This window comes from Suncus etruscus, chromosome 1 (assembly GCF_024139225.1).
Source record: "Suncus etruscus isolate mSunEtr1 chromosome 1, mSunEtr1.pri.cur, whole genome shotgun sequence".
In the NCBI taxonomy this organism is placed as follows: Eukaryota; Metazoa; Chordata; class Mammalia; order Eulipotyphla; family Soricidae; genus Suncus; species Suncus etruscus.
The window spans coordinates 177237580-177255274 of NC_064848.1; the positions used below are offsets into that span (position 1 = coordinate 177237580).

The 17695-nt window shown below is 37.8% G+C and overlaps 1 protein-coding gene across 1 annotated transcript in view; it reads right to left on the reverse strand.

The window, feature by feature from the left end:
* ANKFN1 (ankyrin repeat and fibronectin type III domain containing 1) overlaps positions 1-16401 on the reverse strand; it is a 203420-nt gene extending 187019 nt beyond the window's left edge. The window contains exon 1 of the mRNA XM_049772771.1: positions 16267-16401. The gene's annotated coding sequence lies outside the window, so the exon portion shown is untranslated. The remainder of the gene's footprint in view (positions 1-16266) is intronic.
* Between the last annotated feature and the right edge of the window lie 1294 nt (positions 16402-17695).

Here is a 17695-nt window from a genome sequence, read left to right on the forward strand (position 1 = left end):
AACATCACAACTACTAGAAGAAGTGGCTGAGAATGAGACCAATAAGCTTAAAATAGAAAAATTTAGAGAATGAGATACCATAGAGAATTTTGAAAAACTGACATATTTACAAGAATCTTGTGATCACATATATGTCCAGGACTGGGGATACTAGTAAAATACCTGAGAAAAGTTTTAAGTTCTCATCTCTATCTGGTTTTGAGAGGCTCTAACAAGCAAGAATTAAAAACAAAGGTCGTGGGGTGGGAGAAATAGCACAGTGGTAGGGCATTGATTGGCCTTGCACATGGGAGACCTGGATGAACCCAGGTTCAATTCCCAGCATCTCATATGGTCCATTGAGTCTGCCAGGAGTGATTTCTGAGTTCAGAGCCAGGAGTAACCCCTGAGTGCTGCCGGGTGTGACCCCCAAAACAAAAAAGGAAACAAATAAAAGAAAACAAAGGTAGTGTTATCAGTTGCCTGATGAATTTTAAAGCTGAGCCTCCCCCATCAACATGTAAACAGAGAACTTCTGTAAAGAATGAGACACTTCTATTTAATATTCTATTTAGATGACCACTAAGCTACCTGGAACATAAGTCAACATAAGACCAAATTTAAAAAATTACAAACTAGGGGCCAGAGAGATAGCATGGAGGTAAGGTGTTTGCCTTTCATGCAGAAAGACAGTGGTTCGAATCCTGACATCTCATATGGTCCCCTGTGCCTGCCAGGGGTGACTTCTGAGCATAGAGCCAGGAGTAAACTCCTGAGTGCTGCTGGGTGTGACCCAAAAACTAAAAACCAAAAAACAAACAAAAAAATTAAAAGCTTGAGATATTATATTCAGAAAAATCACTAAACATTGAACATTGAGTGGGTTCCCCTGTTTGGGACATCAGGCGGGGAAAATCCACGAAACTACGCCTGCCCAGTGGGGCCCAACTGTGAAAAACTGTGAGTGCTACCAGTGTATGTCTGTCTACTGTCCTCTTGTGTGAAACTCTTAGGAGTGGGGCAAAAAGACGCTCCAGAAAACTCGCTCTCCCAGAGGCCAATTTCAGGGCAGGACTCCAGAACATAAAAACCTGCAAGCTTTTGCAGAAGCCGGGTCCCCTGTTGGGGATATCAGGCGGGGAAAATCCACGAAACTACGCCTGCCCAGTGGGGCCCAACTGTGAAAAACTTTGAGTGCTACCAGTGTATGTCTGTCTACTGTCCTCTTGCGTGAAACTCTTGGGAGTGGGGCGAAAAGAGGCTCCAGCAGAGCACGTGCTTCGCTATGCGGCCGTGCGCTCTTTCTAAGAAAAGAACACCATCGCAACAAGGAGAAAAAATCACACTAAGAACTGTGCTATATCACAGAAGCAAGCATTTCTCTCTGGACTGTCTTCTCTGTTGCATGGTCGGGCCTAAGATTTGATCCAGTGTGAGGCTTCATCCACGGAGGACTCCCCTCCCTTAGAGGCAAGTCAGCCCATCCAGAAAGGGCGGAGCCAGAGAAGTGTGCTGCCTGCATCACATAGCCAATGAATACCACCACAACACGTAGAAAAACCCACAATACAAGTCTGACAATGGGGAAACAACGCAGGCCAGCATCAGACATAGAGAATGAAGATGACAATTCTGATGACCAGATAATGACCAACCAACTAATCAACCTCTCAGATAAGGACTTTAGACTAGCAATATGGAAGATGCTCAAAGAACTCAAAGAAACCATGGATCGAGTTGAACAGAACACTAATAAGAACCAAGAAAATATGAAGACAGAAATCACAAAACTCCAAACTGAAATAACATGTCAACAAACAGGCCTGAAAAAGTCAGTAAACGAAGTGAATGACAAAATGGATAAGCTCTAGGACAGGGTATCAGAAGCTGAGAATAGACTTGGTGCTGTGGAAGATGAGATACATAACAATTCCATACAGCAGGAGAGATTGGGAAAAAACTTAAGGCAAATGAGCAGACAATGGAAAAATTAGTCAAAGAATGGGAACAGATAAAAATAGAAGTCTATGACAAGATCAACAGAAACAACTTAAGAATCATTGGAGTCCCAGAGACCCAGGAAGAAAATTTCCAGGAAGAATCAATGGTCAAGAACATCATTAAAGAGAAACTTCCAGAGCTAAAGAATATATGTGATCAAATCCTGCATGCTCAAAGAGTACCAACCAAAAGAGACCCCAGAAAAACCACCCCAAGACACATCCTAGTCACAATGACAAATCCCACAGATAGAGACAGAATTCTGAAAACAGCAAGATCAAAAGGGGAAATTACGTTCAAGCAAGCATCCTTGAGATTTACAGCAGATCTGTCACCAGAAACACTCAATGCCAGAAAGCAGTGGTGGGATATTGTGACAAGACTGAATGAAATGAATGCTTTACCCAGAATACTATACCCAGCAAAACTCACTTTCCAATTTGACGGAAGAATACATGGTTTCACAGACAAAAAGCAGCTCAGAAACTTTACGACACAAAAGCAGTCTTAAGAGAAAAACTGAAAGACCTAATTTAAGACAAGACTAACCAAAAGACACACCAAATTTTGATATAAAGATGGCATTAAATCCCAGGACAATTCTTTCTCTCAACGTCAAAGGACTAAATGCACCAGTCAAGAGACACAGAGTGGCTAAATGGATCAAAAAACTCAATCCAACCTTCTGCTGCCTACAAGAAACGCACCTGAATAGTCAGAACAAACATAGACTCAAAATAAAAGGCTGGAGAAAAATTATCCAAGCAAACAACACCCATAAAAAAGCTGGAGTGGCCATACTCATATCAGATAATGCAAACTTTATACTCAGGAAGGTTGTAAGGGACAAAGATGGACATTTTATATTAATCAAGGGGTATGTAGAGCAGGAAGAAATAACTCTCCTAAACATATATGCACTGAATGAGGGGCCAGCAAAATATTTAATACAACTGTTGACAAATCTGAAAAATAATATCAATAACAACACAATAATTGTGGGGGACCTTAACACGGCTTTGTCAACACTGGATAGGTCAACCAGACTGAAACCCAACAAGAATATACTAGACCTGAGGAGAGAAATGGAAGAAAGAGGTCTAGTGGATATATATATAGGACACTCCATCCCCAGAAACCTGGATACACATTCTTCTCCAATGTACATGGGACATTCTCCAGGATAGACTACATGCTGGCACATAAAACATACCTCCATAATATCAAGAGAATAGAAATTTTGCAGACTACCTTCGCTGACCACAAGGCTCTGAAATTATTTGTGAATTCCAAAGGGACTCAGAAGAAAAACTTTAACACCTGGAAGTTAAATAGCCTCATACTGAATAACCAGTGGGTCCGAGATGAAATCAAGGAGGAAATAAAAAGGTTCCTGGAAACAAATGACAATAAAGACACAAACTATCAGAACTTATGGGACACAGCAAAAGCAGTACTGAGAGGAAAATTTATAGCTTTGCAAGCACACATCAGGAAGGAAGAAGGAGCTTACCTGAGTAGCTTAATGACACAGCTAATAGAACTAGAAAGTGCTCAACAAAAGGACCCAAAAATAGGAAGAAAGAAGGAAATAACAAAGCTGAGAGCAGAAATCAACAAAGTGGAAACCCATAAAACAACCCGAAAGATCAACGAAAGCAGAAGTTGGTTCTTTGAAAAAATAAACAAGATTGATAGACCACTGGCAAACCTAACAAAGAGAGAGAGAGAGAGAGAGAGAGAGAGAGAGAGAGAGAGAGAGAGAGAGAGAGAGAGAGAGAGAGAAACTTGATAACTCGTTTTAGGAATGAAAAAGGAGAGATCACTGCTGATATGACAGAGATTCAAAGGGTAATCAGAAACTACTTTGAGAAACTCTATGCCACTAAAAGTGAGAACCTGGAAGAAATGGATAAATTCTTGGACTCTTATAATCTTCCACGGTTGAAGGAAGAGGATGTAGCATATCTAAATACCCCCATCACCATTGATGAAATTAAAACGGTAATCAAATGTCTGCCGAAAAACAAAAGCACAGGCCCATATGGATTCACTAATGAATTCTTTCAAACTTTCCAAGAGGAACTACTACCAATCCTGGCAAGACTCTTTCATGAAATTGAACAAACGGAAACACTTTTAAATAGCTTTTATGAAGCCAACATCACCTTGATACCTACACCGGACAGAGATGCTACAAAAAAAGAAAATTACAGACCAATATCGCTGATGAATGCAGATGCAAAGATCCTCAACAAAATTCTGGCCAATAGGATTCAATGCCTCATTAAGAAGATCATCCACTACGATCAAGTAGGTTTCATCCCAGGAATGCAAGGATGGTTTAATATCTGTAAATCTATCAACATAATACACAACATCAATAACAAGAAAAATAAAAACCACATGATCATATCAGTAGATGCAGAGAAAGCATTTGATAAGGTCTAACACCCATTCTTGATCAAAACTCTTAGAAAGATGGGAATGGAAGGAACATTTCTCAATATAGTTAAGGCCATCTACCACAAGCCAGTTGCAAATATTATCCTCAATGGAGAAAAACTAAAATCCTTCCCTCTAAATTCTGGCACAAGACAAGGCTGTCCTCTCTCACCACTCCTATTCAACATAGCACTGGAAGTACTTGCTATTGTGATTAGGCAAGAAAAAGATATCAAGAGAATCCAGATAGGAAAGGAAGAAGTCAAGCTCTCACTGTTTGCAGATGACATGATACTCTACTTAGAAAACCCTAAAGACTCTATCAAAAAGCTTCTAGAAACAATAGACTCATATAGCAAGGTGGCAGGCTACAAAATTAACACACAAAAATCAATGGCCTTTCTATACACCAATAGTAATAAGGATGAAATGGACATTAAGAAAACAACCCCATTCACAATAGTTCCACACAAACTCAAATATCTTGGAATCAACTTGACTAAATATGTGAAGGACCTATACAAAGAAAACTATAAAACTCTGCTCCAAGAAATAAGAGAGGACACGCGGAAATGGAAACGCATACCCTGCTCATGGATTGGCAGGATTAACATCGTCAAAATGGCAATACTCCCCAAGGCATTATACAGATTTAATGCTATCCCTCTAAAGATACCCATGACATTCTTCAAAGTAGTGGATCAGACACTTTTAAAATTCATTTGGAACAATATACACCCTCGAATAGCTAAAGCAATCATTGGGAAAAAGAATATGGGAGGAATTACTTTCCCCAACTTTAAACTGTACTACAAAGCAATAGTTATCAAAACAGCATGGTATTGGAATAAGGACAGACCCTCAGATCAGTGGAATAGGCTTGAATACTCAGAAAATGTTCCCCAGACATACAATCACCTAATTTTTGATAAAGGAGCAGGAAATCCTAAATGGAGCAGGGAAAGCCTCTTCAACAAGTGGTGTTGGCACAATTGGATAGCCACTTGCAAAAAATTGAACCTAGACCCCCAGCTAACATCATGTACGAAGGTAAAATCCAAATGGATTAAAGACCTCGATATCAGACCCCAAAGCATAAGATATATAGAACAGCACATAGGCAAAACACTCCAGGACATTACAGGCATCTTCAAGGAGGAAACTGCACTCTCCAAGCAAGTGAAAGCAGAGATTAACAGATGGGAATATATTAAGCTGAGAAGCTTCTGCACCTCAAAGGAAATAGTGCCCAGGATACAAGAGCCACCCACTGAGTGGGAGAAACTATTCACCCAATACCCATCAGATAAGGGGCTAATCTCCAAAATATACAAGGCACTGACAGAACTTTACAAGAAAAAAACATCTAATTCCATCAAAAAATGGGGAGAAGAAATGAACACACACTTTGACAAAGAAAAAATACAAATGGCCAAAAGACACATGAAAAAGTGCTCCACATCACTAATCATCAGGGAGATGCAAATCAAAATAATGATGAGATACCACCTCACACCCCAGAGAATGGCACACATCACAAAGAATGAGAATAAACAGTGTTGGCGGGGATGTGGAGAGAAAGGAACTCTTATCCACTGCTGGTGGGAATGCCGTCTAGTTCAACCTTTATGGAAAGCGATATGGAGATTCCTCCAAAAACTGGAAATCGAGCTCCCATATGATCCAGCTATACCACTCCTAGGAATATACACTAGGAACACAAAAATACAGTACAAAAACCCCTTCCTTACACCTATATTCATTGCAGCACTATTTACCATAGCAAGACTCTGGAAACAACCAAGATGCCCTTCAACAGACGAATGGCTAAAGAAACTGTGGTACATATACACAATGGAATATTATGCAGCTGTCAGGAGAGATGAAGTCATGAAATTTTCCTATACATGGATGTACACGGAATCTATTATGCTGAGTGAAATAAGTCAGAGAGAGAGAGAAAAATGCAGAATGGTCTCACTCATCTATGGGTTTTAAGAAAAATGAAAGACATTCTTGGATTAATAATTTTCAGACACAAAATAGAAGAGAGCTGGAAGTTACAGCTCACCTCAGGAAGATCACCACAAAGAGTGATGAGTTTATTTAGAGAAATAACTACATTTTGAACTGTCCTAATAATGAGAATGTATGAAAGAAATGGAGAGCCTGTTTAGAGAACAGGCGGGGGTCGGGTGGGGAGGAGGGAGACTTGGAACATTGGTGATGGGAATGTTGCACTGGTGATGGGTGGTGTTCTTTACATGACTGAAACCCAAACACAATCATGTATGTAATCAAGGTGTTTAAATAAAAAAATTATTATTAAAAAAAACAAAAAAAGAAACATTGAACATTGAAGATAATGTTATTTAGAAATCTAGCTCATTATATTAATCAAAATGCCTGGATTTCAACAAAAGTACATGCTGTGAAAATATACAAAAAGTATACAATATTGTCCCTAAATCAGAGAGACCTATAGATATATCACCAAGAATACAGGTATAGGAATAGAAATCCCAAAATTTCTAGGGTGAAGAAAAAATATTTGAAGACAATCATAGATAGTGCTTTTAAGCATACTTTTATAAGTAGGGATGGCTATAGGCTGAAATAAATTGAAATAAATTTGGCTTTTATTCTTATTAACCAAAGTATTTAGATTACCTAAGCTTTCTTATTCATTTGGAATATTACTTATCTTAGTCATAATTGTAATGTTTAAAAGGGTATGAAAGCATTAAATGAGATAAGGAATATATATTATTTAGTGGAGTGCCTAAAGTAAATATATGTTTAACAAACATCTTTGACATCTATTTATTTCAGGTGTATTGGTCCTGTCTGCTTTCTGATGCTACCGAGAAAAATTTGGCCTAGGATTTCATATACATGGAATTATCAAATGTACATAAAAATCTTATTTTTTGCCTCCACTTAATTATTTTGAAATTCATATATATGTTGTATTTATTCACTTCTATTGCTGGGATGTATTGCACTGTACAGATCTAACACTACTTATCATTTTGTTATTAGTTTAATACAAACATTAAAACCCATGGGCTTTGTTCTTAAGAAAGAAGAATTATATTTTTCTCCCTTTCTTTCAATAGGTTTAAAGGCACCTGACCTACGCAAAGAAGAGGGCACCAATCCTTGATTAAAGGTGGTTTGGGGGGCCGGAGAGATAGAATGGAGGTAAGGCATTTGCCTTTCATGCAGGAGGTCATCAGTTCGAATCCCGGCGCCCCATATGGTCCTCCGTGCCTGCCAGGAACAATTTCTGAGCCTGGAGCCAGGAATAACCCCTGAGCACTGCCGGGTGTGACCCAAAAACCAAAAAAAAAAAAAAGGTGGTTTGGTCATTGCAGTATAATTCTAGTATCAAAGGAGAATTTTCAAGCAGTATTTTTTTTATTTACAAGTATTTTAATTTTGATAATGTTTAGTTTTAGATAAGTTTGCAATTAATATATAACATTATCTAGAATATATTTTGCAGTATACTTTCTCAGCCCATACATGCATAGCTTTTCTTTCTTTCTTTTTTTTTTTTGGAGGTGGCACACCCCTCACTTTGTATCCACAAATTCTGCCAGGTCAGCCACCTGAGCAAGGGGAGGGCCCTAAGGTAGTCAGAAGCACTGGGAGGGCACAGTAGCTACCTGTCTGCCTCTGCCTCTTTTTTTTTTATTTTTTTATTTTTTAAAATATCTTTATCTTTATTCAAACAGTGTTCTTGACTCATATGGAAAGCTAATTTATAGTTTTACACATTCTTTTGTATGCAAATACTTTTTATCTCAAAATACTTAATAAAAATAAATATTAGGTGTTTCAAACTGCCATATATTTATAAGAAAAATATGTCAATGTTACATATAACTCAAAAATTGTCTTTAATTAGAGATTATTGTTGCTCTGAAACCAAACCCAAAAATGTATCTCAAAATAAGAAAGTTATTGTCTAAGATCTCTTGTGAATATATGACAAAAATACAACAAAATATTAGTAAATAGAATTCAGAAATATGCTAAAAGATAATATCTAATAAATAAATGGAGTTTATTTTAGGAAAGTAAGGTTAATGTATTCACAGATATAATGTATTACATTAATGGGATTAAGATGGAAAAGCATTTGGTCATCTAAATAGATGGAGAAAAGCAGAATTTGATCAAATTCAGCACCAATTCATGACTTATAAAAGCTTTCAGCAAACTTTCAGAATGTAAGTGAGATCCTTAACCTCCTAAATAGAATCTACAAAATTAAGGACTATTTATGCCCTCCTAGGAACAGAAATTAGGTATGAATGTTCATTACTGACTTTTCTATTATACCAGGCATACTAGAAGAAAGACAAGTAAAAGAAATAAAGTGGATGTATATTGGGAAAAAAGAAGCAGAGCAATCTTTATATGCAGGTGACATAAAGCTTTATAGAATAGAGCAATAAATTTACAAAAATACTTAGAAATTCATAAAACAAAATATACTCAAAACTGTTACTGAAGGTTACATGATATCAACTACTTGATTTGATGCTGATCAAACTATCAATGAATAGAATTAAAGACCTAACTAAAAAGAATTATTCCTTGAACAAGGATCAAATTAGAGAAATTAGCATCACCATAATATTAATTTTTCCACATTATTCTATCTATCAGGATAACCACAGTCAAAATCTTAGCAGATTTCAGGGCTAGAACAATAGTACAGCAGGTAGGGGCATTTGCCTTTCAAGCAACCAACTCAGGTTTGATCCCCAGCATTTCATATGGTACCCTGTGACTGCCAGGAGTAACTTCTGAGCACAGAGCCAAGGAGTAACTCCTGAGTGCTGCTAGGTATTGCCCCAAAACAAACAAAGAAAAGTTTAGCTGACTTACTATTTATCTATTTATTTTTGAGGTGCTAGAACTAGAATTCAGGGCCTTACACATGCAAGTTAAGTCCTCTACTATGAAGCCATAAATAAACATACTTAAATTTTTAGAAATTTACAAGCAAATAAGCAATTTTAACTCAATTTTAAAGAATTAAATTCAGGGCCCGGAGAGATAGCACAGTGGCTTTTGCCTTGCAAGCAGCAGATCCAGGACCTAAGGTGGTTGGTTCAAATCCCGGTGTCCCATATGGTCCCCGTGCCTGCCAGGAGCTATTTCTGAGCAGACAGCCAGGAGTAACCCCTGAGCACTACTGAGTGTGGCCCAAAAACCAAAAAAAAAAAAAAAAAAAAAGAATTGAGTTCAGTGTGGTGGTGCATGGAGGAGTACCTACCTTCCATGTGAGGTGGTGAGTTTGATGTCCCCACAACACTAAGTGTAATACCTATCATTGCTGGTGTGACCCATGGAACAATCAGGTATGTGCTAGGACCTCAACATAATGTATAGTCCCTGGGCAATGCAACAACAATAAGAAAAAGGGAGAGGAAAAAAATAAAAAATGTTTAAAATTGCCAAAAAAAATGAAACTGAAAAAAGAACAAAATTCAATGACTTTACATCACCCGATTTCAAGACCTGCTATAAAAATTCAATGATCAAAGGTAACATATAGATAAAGATAACTGCATAAGGATAGACATGAATAAGTAAAATGAAAGCCCAGAAATTGCCCAAATTTATATAATCAACAGATTCTTAATAAAGTGTCATAGTACATCATTAAAAAAAAAGAATAATTTCTCCACAAAAGAGAAGGAACAATGGGATATGCATATAGAAAAAATGTAAGAACCTCAATTCACACTTAATAATAATTAATTTGAAATTATAAATTCAATTAAAAAAGTTGAAAGTATGGATTTCCTAAACAAAATCTAGGCAAAAATCCTGTGAACCAGAGTTAGACAATTTCTACAAAAGTGCCAACAATAAATTAACTTGATAAATTAGATTTATCAACCCTTGAAACAATCTGCTCATCGACACAGTATAGTCTGACCTCAGTACACTTTTAGAAGGAAGGTCTGTGAATACATCTGGAGTCAAGCTCTAGGGAAAATATGGCAGTTGCTTGGAAAAATCTAAATCTAAAATAGCAAGAGTCACCTGTGGGGAGTAAAATCTCAAGTTTACTTCAAAACTCATTTCCTTGAATTTTGGCCAGTTTCTCAATAAGAATCTTGACTGCCCCTATCATCATGGTCAAGGCCTCAATACTGTTTGTGGTGACAGACCCTGGAACAGCTCTAACTCAACTCATTCCAGGCTACCCTGAGGGTGTAAATATCACTATTTGGAAGTGGGAAAAACAGAACTAATTAGAAGAGGAGTATGCAAGAGCCAACTGATTTTCTCTTTATTCATCTATAGTCAATTGCTATGAAGACTTCCTAAAAGTGATTATATATGAACAAACAACAAGATGTGATCTTTTGGGGTGAAGCGTTGGCTAGTTCACTTACAAACCACCTTTATTTGTTTCTCTCATTCTTTGACTATCTCCCTCTTTCCTTCATTCTTGAAGTCCTGGGGCTGTATTTCCATTTACTCAATAGAACTCTAGCAACTGACATTGCCTTAGGCTGTGCTTTCACAAATGAAGACAAAATGTACTAATAAGCCTATGAAAAAATCAGGTCCATTATTAAATTCTTATTTTATAAACAAGGTAATGGAGCCCTAGAGAAGTTAGGTAATTTGTCCAAAATCTTACAGCTCAGTAAATAGAGGAGGCAAGATTTGAACTGTGACTCCAAAGTCCATGCTTTTAGCAATTCTGCTTTTGTTTTTCCCAGAAAATCTTGATCTGAATCTGTCAGATTCTTTTTACAAAACCCTGAATTTTAAGACAAGAGATCCTGCCCTTGTTAGGAGTTCTGGCCTAACTAAAGTTTCCATTTCATCAAGACATATTCCTGAGAGTTTCTCATATTTGTTCTATGAAAACAGATCTTAGGCATTCTGGGTAAGGGGAACTTGTAAGATAAAAACATGTACAAATGAATTCCATCATGCTTGATAGCTTGGTAGAAAGATACACTCCAGACTGTCTTCTAAACTAGGGACCATCAGATTTCAACTTAACTATACTATACTCAAAAAAAAGTGTGACCCTATTTCTATCTCCTACTTGATATGACAGGTATGTTGGTGATTGCTAACAGGTGGCCAACTCTGTTATACTGATGATACATAACAAGATGGAAGTAATCTTTTTAGGCTCTGAGCATTGTTATTCAGTAAGTTTTGAAAAGGCAGCCATGACTCCACACTAAGGATAGATGTTTGAACCTGAATGCGTAAGGTTATAGGGAAGAAAATGAAAAGACAATACTGATTCTAGAGTTCAACAAATCTTTATAGATGACCAACTTTGTGACTATTATAATATAAATGATCTTGGAAAATTCAGAAGGGTGAGTAATATAGGAACCCTCACATCTTTATTTGTCTGGGACTTACAGGGTCCCAGGATACAGGAACATATGGGATACTAGGGATTAAACATGGGTCAATGCATGAAAGGCAAGCGCACTACCTACTCTACAATGTCTCCTTCCCAAGAACAATGCCTTTATGCTTAAACATATAAGTCACACAATAACCCTTTGAAACAAGAACCATTATTATTCCAGTTTCACATAGTGAAAAATGGTTGTATCTCCGAGGGAGGAATGTCTGGGATTTATACCCGGGAAATTTGAGATCTTAACTTTTAAAATACTGCTCTCAGCTGCAAGGCCAGGAAGTGATGCAGCAGGGTGAATAGTTAGCTTTTTTTTTTTTTTTTTTTTTTGGCTGTCAGAGGTGATTAAGGAAGGGACAGAGTGACACAGGTCCTAGGAGCTGATACCTGATCAATCCATTGACAAGAAGAAAAGAAAAGAACATCATTAGGCCTAGTAACTCAAGTTAGGACATGGAAATGTGAAAGGCAATGGTACAGCTGGAAGCAGGTAGAAGGAGGGGAAGCTCTTAAACTTCCAGTGATGCATTTCATCCTTCCTGCCAGGATCTTGAAAAAGAAGCATGACAAGATAGAAACAAGGGCTTCTAAATCTGTGCATGACAAGGACCATAAACTTCAACCTAGTGACAACAGTAAATCACTAGATAACTTATTTTAAAAAACCATATTTAGAGCAATGTTCTGGTAGTGTCAAAAGGTGGTTTGAGAAAAAGTAGGATATGCTAAAACCAACTGAGAGGGGATAACCAACTATGAAGCTTATGAAACAATTGTGAGAGCTTGTGACTTTAGTGAATAGAGAGGACTGAGGCAGATGAAGAAAGTACAGGAAATAATATAGTGCAAAATTGGCTAGTGATTGATTGGAGGAGTATAACTCCTCTGAGAATTTTTTGGTTGATTATGTATAGAAATATTTCTGCAATAATTAAAAAAATAAAAAAGAGACAAAAGGAATATAGGAGGTAGGGTGGACAGAGAACTATAGTGAGTCCTACTTTCCACCAAGTTGTTCTCAGGAGCCTATTGTAAATGTAGATGGAATCATCTAATCTGAACTTTCCATACAAAGACTGAAGTAGGTTATTTTGGGGATACTTAGTTTTCCAATCAAGAGTGAAATACTTCTCAAGAGTGTTTATTTATTTTTGAAGATTAAACCAGAGTGATACAGAGGTAATTTTGTATACTAAAATATAAATGTTATGCTATTGTAATTATATTACTTAAACTATAAAATTAAAACATTAAAAATAAATAATTAAAAAATAAAAAGTCTACATGTTATAAAAGACAGCAAGACTTTACTGAATTCCCAGTGAGAGAATTTCAGGTAACATAATCCTATATATGGAAGTATTTATTTTTTCCAAATGAGCTGTCTGAAACTCAAGTCTTAATACATCTGCACACTAATTCCATGTGTACAGGATAATTGGAGCAACTGAAAGTTGCTGAGTTCTATACTTAAATTCCATTGTAATTTGAACTAACTCTTCCCAAATACTTAGATGTATGTTTCCTTAAAAACCTTTAAATCTTCAGTATATTGGCAATTAAAATATTAAAAACAAGTCACTAGTGGTCACTATTGAAAAAAGAATGTATATGACCTACTTATTTAAATTTGAGGGCTTGGGGGGTGTTGGACCACACTCAGAGGTACTCAGGGGCTATTCTTAGCTCTGTGATCAGGAGTAATTCCTGGCAGTGTTAGAACACTGTGGTGCTGATGTTTTGAACAGGGGTTGGCTGCATGGAAGGTAAGTTCCTTATCCCGTTTGATTTATCTTGTGCCAGTTTAAGATTTTTTAAATGATATATATGTATTTTAAATATTTAAGCACCATGATTACAAGCATGTTTGTTGTTGGGTTTCAGTCATAAACAGAATACTCCTCTTCAGCAGTGCAACATTCCCACCACCAATGCCCCCCTCCTCCTCCACTCCTGCCTGTATTCGAGCAGGCATTCTACTTCTCTCATTCTTTAATATTTTCATGCTAGCTGTTAGTGTAGTTATTTCCCTAACAGCTTTCACCACTCTCTGTGGTGAGCTTCAGATTGTGAGCTGGTCCTTTTGGCTCTTCCAGCCCTTAACTCTATTGCCTCTGGACCTTATTAAAGATAGTAATGTCTTTAATTTTTCTTAAAACCCATAGATGAGTGAGACTATTCTGTATCTATTCCTCTCCCTCTGACTTATTTCATTCAAAATAGATTCCATGTACATCCACATGTAGGAAAATTTCATGACTTCATCTCTTCTGACAGCTGTATAATATTCCATTGTGTACATGTACCACAGTTTCTTTAGCCATTCATCTGTTCAGGGGCATCTTGGTTGTTTCCAAAATCTGGCTATTTGTAAATAGTGCTGCAATGAATATAGATGTGAGGGAAGGATTTTTATATTGCATTTTTATGTTCCTAGGGTATATCTCTAGGAGTGGAATACCTGGATCACATGGGAGCTCAATTTACAGGTTTTTGAAGAATCTCCATATTGTTTTTCATAAAGGCTATACTAGACGGCATTCCCACAAGCAGTGAATAAGAGTTCTTTTTTCTCCATATCCTCGCCAGCACTTATTGTTCTTGTTCTTTATGATGTATGCTAGTCTCTGTGGTGTGAGATGGTACCTCATTATAGTTTTGATTTGCATTCCCTGATGATAAGTGATGTGGAGCATTTTTTTTCATGCTTTACAGCTGTTTTCTTCTTTAATATCATTCAGTATGATAGGAGTGCTTAGTATTCCTGAAATGGGGAAAGGATCTAGAACATTCTTCTTGCCTATTTAAACTCCCATCTGTGGATTTCTGGTGCACGCTCTCTGGATTAAAGTGCACGAACAATGATACTAATTCTGTAGTGCACTCTTAAATAAGACAGCTTAAAGAAGCAACTCCTGAATGTATCAACTGAACTCAGCATACCCTCTTTGAAACAATTGGGAATGGAAAGAATGGAGGAACAGAGTTCCAGGAAAAGCAATGGACTTTCTCAGACACACATACTTTATGAAACCCAGAAAAAGTACCCTACTCCCCTCATATGTCATTGGGTCTCTAATTACTGGGAGATTCTGCCTTCTTGTTAGAATACCATCATTTGTGAAATAGCCAGGTCACACGGGAGTATAGCCCTGATTTTGTGATGAAGTGGCTTGTAGAGCATTTGTACAAGGCAAAACTTTACCCATTTCTCAGGTTTCCTAACTTTGGTTTTTGTTTAGAAAAGCATGCTGCTCCCTGTTCCAACATCATCAGTCTTTGTCAGCACCCAAGGCCACAACTTCATCTCACCAGCCAGTAATATACTGCAAATAGAGTGTATCAAAGACGTTCAATTCTTTATGGCATTTATATGGACTCAGAGCCCCCTGGAGATGGATTAATGTTGCCATAAAGCCTTGAAGTAGCCAAGAAAACAAAAGACTATGGAGATGTGATGTTGTTGTTGCTTGCACTGGTGCAGCTGGTGGTAAAAGCAAAGGCTTTCTCCATTTACTTTCCACATCTGCAGAGATTGCCTTTCCTATTATTCAGGGAAGGGAGAAATCAAGGGAGCATGGGGCTTGAGGCATAGGGGGCTCTGCATAGAAGAAAACTCAGCCTTAATTATCGGCATGATTTTCAGTGGCCTTGATCAGGTCCAAGAAAGGCACTGGTAAAATATCCCACTTTGAATGTAGTATACTCTATCAACTATCTTCACTGAATAAAGCAAGGACATAAAGAGAATGGCTGCAAGTTAAGGGGAACTAAGCAAGGTTTGCATGCATGTCCATTATGCCTTTACTGCCCTAGCAGTTATCTTTGACATTATAGTCATGATGCTATTTATGAATATGCTAACTCAGATGGACACAGCATTATGTCCATTTCCAGCCTCCACTCCCCCAACTTTACATTCCCAACTCTGTATCCCCCAAACCACATCCCAAGCCTGCAAGCCAAAGAAAGCAGTCTGCCTCTATTTGTGTTCAGAATTATCAGCCTGATAGGTCCCATCTTAACCTGATCCAACAGGTATTTTATAGGTACTTGGAAATCTAATTAGAAAATGGTGTTGAAAGAACATATCCTCCTTTATAGCAAATAGTAGTCAGTTATGCAAGTACTTCATGTCCCTAGCTTGCTCAAACAAAATGCCCAATTGCCAGACATGGGGCTTCCTCATCCTCATTCTGGTCTCTGCACATGGGCATGTATGTGTTCTTGCAGACCATTGTGTATCTGATTCTGAGAATTCTTCAGGGATTGCCTGAAGCTAACTTTGGAAGGAGCAAATATTTTAAAAATAACATCTAAACCGCGGCAACACATACACATTAAAAAAAATCATTAGTGCTAAGAAAGCCCCACATGCACATGAAAAAAAAAACACAATATATTTGACTTACCAGTGTAGGTTGCTTGAGGCAGCAGGGGAACAAGTTGTTGGTAATTGTACAGAGCTTTCATTCAATAAATCACATTGGCTTTGCTTTCTCCTGTGGCTCAGCCTCTGCGCAAAGCAAGCGATCCTCCTTCCTATTCTGTGTGAAGAATCAAATGCGAACAGGATTACTATAAGCAAGAGCTGAAGTCCATGATCACTAATCTACTCTTAATGTAAAAATCAAAGAGCAAATGATGCCCAGGGAGAGATGGGGGGAGGCAAACAGCTTGACTCGGAATCTAGGTATATTCTCGGGAATGCAGCCCCGGGAAGGTTTGAGTTCTCAAGATCGTGTGCGTGTAGTAAAAGGATGCCATGACTTCAGTGTTTCTTTAGCCTATTGTATCTGCGAGTTTCAATAGGAGCGGCAGAACAACTAGCTTCATGGCAAACAAGACTGAGTCAGAACCGACTGCCACTCAAAGATGAGCAAAGGCCAGCAAGACAACCAGTTAACTTGGCACAACATCAACTGCAGAGAAAGCAATATCAACTGACATCCTGAGCACAATCCAGCAATCTGTGATGCATTGAGACATAGCTCTCCTGGGGACAACATATCCCCCTTCCTCATAGCTGCCAAGGACCAGAAGCAAACAGGTGGCAGCCATATTCTCGAATCTCTGGGCACCTAGGAAGTCCGTAGGGGTTCTCTGCAGGAGCCAGGAGAGTTAAGGAAGCCCCTTGGTCCAGTCAGAGCTCCTCAACCCCATGCATGAGTTTATTGTTGTTATTTATCTTTTTGTCTAAGTATATTCTGAGAAAGTAGCCAGCAGCAGATCTGAGATTTAGGATAGCACAAGATTCATTCTGCAGAGAAAGCTTTTCTATGTCAGTCATGGGTGGGTGTGCCTGACTCCTCTCACTGTACTATGCTACACACGACTAACAACACATGCTGAATAGACTTCCTAGAAAGCTGCTTACATAGACATTTTCATAATTCTCTCTGAAATAAAACAGCAAATGATCTTCTATTAATGAGGCAGCTTATTATATTGGGGAGACACTACTGATTGAGAGCACATATGAATATCACAAACACATTTACACACACATTCCTAGCAACAGCATTAAGACTCTAAAGCTCTATTCAAATTATCTCTCTGCCAAATGAGAGTTTAGCTTTGTGATGGCTTCAGAAATAATTTTGGACCCTTATTACAGGCACTGACTTTGATCTGTGATTTATACCCAGAGTCAAATCAACTGCCAGATTTTGGACGTGACTTGGTAGCAAATTAAAAGTATTTTGATTGTAAACCAGAAGGTAGACTGATTATCTTTTGCTCAGTAATTATTATATCAGAGCTCTGAGAATGGCATCTTGGATTCTTAAAATTCTCAACCTTTCTAGAGACCACATCTCTTCCCAGCATTTTATTAGTCCC